Below are 3,903 nucleotides of genomic sequence, written 5' to 3' on the forward strand. Positions count from 1 at the left end.
GCTATGGTTCACAGGAGACTCATACTCACATCACATGGCTATGGTTCACAGGTGATGTGAGTATCAGTCACCTGTGAACCATGGCCATGTGATGTGAGTATGAGTCTCCTGTGAACCATAGTCATGTGAGTCATGGGCTTAAAAGCCTGAATTTAGCCTGAAACTCTCAGACTGAAGAAGTCTCTTGGAAGAGAGACGAAACGTTTCATTAAAGAAGAACCCGTCCAGAGGACCCATACAATTTTTTTTCCTTTTGATTTTTTACCTGGATTACTGAGATGCATCAGGACAGACTAAACAGTGCAGGTGTGAATACGACCTAAGAAAACATGATGAAAAATTGAAAACCAGTATAAATCAAAAAAAGGTTAAGTAGGACCTCTGGATGGGTTGTTCTCTAATGAAACGTTTCATCTCTCCTCTTAGAGACGTCTTCAGTCTGAGGAGTTTCAGGCGAACTCAGCCGTATAGGCAGTATTTCCACATGGTGGACAAACAGGTCTGTTCACATGCAAAAGAGGGCCATCAGCCCATAATAACTATGAAAACTAAGTGAATTCTCTGTTAAAAAGCTTTTTTGTCAGATCTAAAAACTCAGTTTTATTGTTTATCAGTTATTGTGTGTATATGATCCTGAGTCTTATCAGAACCAAAACAATGACCTTCTCCACAGCCCTGCATTTGCTTACGCTAAAGACTCCCCAAAGACTAAAACTTATGTGTGCTTCACAAAATCTCAGCACCTTGGTTACACCCCTGGGGTGTAATCTTGGAATATCAACAATTCTTGTGGATACTGTAGAGGGATGCATTGAGTAGAAACATAGGCTGTGTCCAAAATGACAGGCCGGGTCCTCCGGAGGACCCAGTCTACCCGGTCAAGCTGGGCCGGGTCCTTTGTGGACCAGGAAGACCGGAAAAAAGAGGCTGTGAATTTGGACGGTCCAGCCTCCCCTCCTTATCCCAGCGTACGTCATGTCTTCCAGCAAACGTGACGACGCTAAACAAGCAAAACTAATCAAAATTAGAAAAATATAAATATATTAGTGTTATTAATATCACAAAACAATAAAATTAACTTAAAGGTAAAATTTGAAGAAGTAATTGACCTGCTGTAGGTGCATGTTTATTTCGCGTTTTTATGACAAAAATAATATTTAAAAACATCCATACAAATGATAAAAGTATTAGAATTACAACTGCTAGAAATTTTTTATTTTTATGTTGTCGTATTTTTATTTAAAACGTATTCTTTTCTCTCATTTTATCCGCCATTACTAGCATAAAAAATCTCTGGTTGGGCCGCAATGCATTATGGGATATGCTGGGCCGGGAAGGATCCATCAGACCTGTCCTTTGATTCGGGGAAAAAGAAGGACGTATTTGTCGGACGCATCGGAGGAGTCTTTGGTTTTGGACGTCCTTCGTCGCGGCGCTGTGACGTATGCGGCCGACAAATTCGACCTTCGGAGGACCCGTCCTGTCGTTTTGGACACAGCCATACTGATTGATGATGATGATGATGATGCCTTTATTGTCATTGTACGGAGCACAATGAAATTACATTTAAGAACACCCATTCAAGAAGACACACATGACAAAAAACATGGGGGAACAGGTGAACAGGTCATGTGGCAACCAGCAGGGGTCATAGGCGCCGATTCTGTCGGTGCTTCGGGGTCGGAGCACCGACGGAGATTCCCGAGCGCCTACACTGACCACTCCCCCACTACCTGGCAACACGTTGCGTTTTGACGTCAAATTCAAACAAACCGCCAAATACACTGAGCGCCAACTTGTTGATAAACTAGAATAGTGGTTGCCAGCAAAATGGACAAATTTGTGATAAAAAGACCAAAAATATCCACCGACCCGACGACTTCTTCCAGTGAGAACTCTACCACGTCATCGACTGAGGACAGCAGCAGTGCAGGTGTCCAGCTAAAGAAAGGTCGGACTTTTCAAGCTAGCTGGAAAGGCAAGTACACATGGATAAACTACGATGCTGCAAAAGACAAAGTATTTTGTGAGATTTGTACTGCAGTAAAAAAAATGGGCGCTCCTCTCCCATCCACCACACATGACCAAGAGTCTTTGAAAGCTTTTGTACGGGACGGTTTTTCCAGCTGGGCCAAAGCACTGGAGAGATTTCAAACTCACGAAAAATCAAATCTGCATAGAGCTGCAGTTAGCACTGTTGCTGCTACTAATGTGGGTGTAAATGTTGCTGCAACAATTTCTGCTGGTAAACCTAAACAGATGTCAGATGCAAGAACAGCTTTGTTGGCTTTTCTGTCTTCACTCCAATACCTTTCCTGTCAGGGATTGGCCATCAGAGGAAGCACAGATGAGGAGTCCAGTTTGACCCAGTTACTGCATTTACCTGTCCAGGATGTTCCAGACTTACAGTCATGGCTCGCAGGTAAGGAGACCAAGTGGCTCTCACATGACATTTTAAATGAGATGACAGAAATTATGGTTCATGATGTACTGAGAACACTAATAGAAGAAATCAAGTCTGTGGAGTTAGTTTTTTTCTGTGATAATGGATGAAACCGCCGACATTTCAGTCAGAGAGCAGGTGTCGATTTGTTTACGTGTCGTGTCTGAACATCTGGATCCAGAGGAACATTTTGTTGGATTTTATGAGACATCAACAACTACAGCAAATGCATTGTTTCAGCTGCTAAATGATGTTTTGGTGAGATTCTCACTGTCACTTCAGAAATGCAGAGGACAATGCTATGACGGCGCATCAAATATGTCTGGCATCAAAGCTGGTTTGCAAGCGCGCGTGCTGGAACAGGAACCGCATGCACAGTATGTGCACTGCACCGCACATCTGGTGAATTTGGTTGTGCATGATGTGGCACAAAACATTCATGCATGTCGTAACTTTATGACTCTCATTCGTGAGTTAACAACCCTGATCAGAAACTCACCAGAACGGCTCGCCTGGTTCCAAGAGTTTCAAGCTAAAGACGCACCATCTTTAAAGCCTCTGTCAGACGTGTTGGACTGTGAACGCTGCCTCTTTGCAATCTATTTCCTCCAACTACAGTGCGTTAATGGAGTTTCTAGAGGACCTGAGTTCAAACGAAAAAGGTTATGCAGGGGGTAAAGCCAGTGGTCTGCTTGTGCACCTGCAGAAATTTGGGACTTTTTTTTCTTTGAAGCTCATGCTTAATTTTTTCTCTCGTATGGAAACAGTCAGTGTCGCTCTCCAAAAGCGTCAGCTACATATATAGAGAGCAAGGGAAATGATGGACACACTCCGAGATGACATGAAAGCCCTTCGGGAAAGTTTTGTTGTTTTTTGGGAAAACACCACTGCTGCAGCTGATGACTTGGGTTTGGAGAGCCCGGTTTTGCCCACACCAAGAAAAATTCCCCGCTGACTGGAAGACGCAGGTGCACCACCGCACAGCTTCAGACACCAGAGGAATTGTACCGACAAATATATTTTCAGGTTATGGACGCAGCATCTGCATCACAGATTTAGTCCATTTGCATTCAAATACATGCAAGATGTTGAGGATTTTGTCACCGGGAAAAGTGACTGCAAGAACATCGTACAGTTCCACCGGGATGATTTGGATGAAACCCGACTCACACTGCACTGAGATACAGTGGGTAAAATAAATATTGAACACGTCAACATTTTTCTCAGTAAATATATTACTAGGGGTGCTAATGACATGAAATTTTCACCAGATGTTGGTAACAACCTAAGTGATCCATACATACAAAGAAATCAAACCATAAATGTCCAGAAATGAAGTTATTTGTAATAATGTGGAATGGCACAGGGAAAAAAGTATTGAACACATGAAGATTTTTCTCAGTAAATATATTACTAGAGGTGCTAATGACATGAAATTTTCACCAGATGTTGGTAACAAC

This window comes from Austrofundulus limnaeus, unplaced genomic scaffold, assembly GCF_001266775.1.
Source record: "Austrofundulus limnaeus strain Quisiro unplaced genomic scaffold, Austrofundulus_limnaeus-1.0 Scaffold790, whole genome shotgun sequence".
NCBI classification, from domain to species: domain Eukaryota; kingdom Metazoa; phylum Chordata; class Actinopteri; order Cyprinodontiformes; family Rivulidae; genus Austrofundulus; species Austrofundulus limnaeus.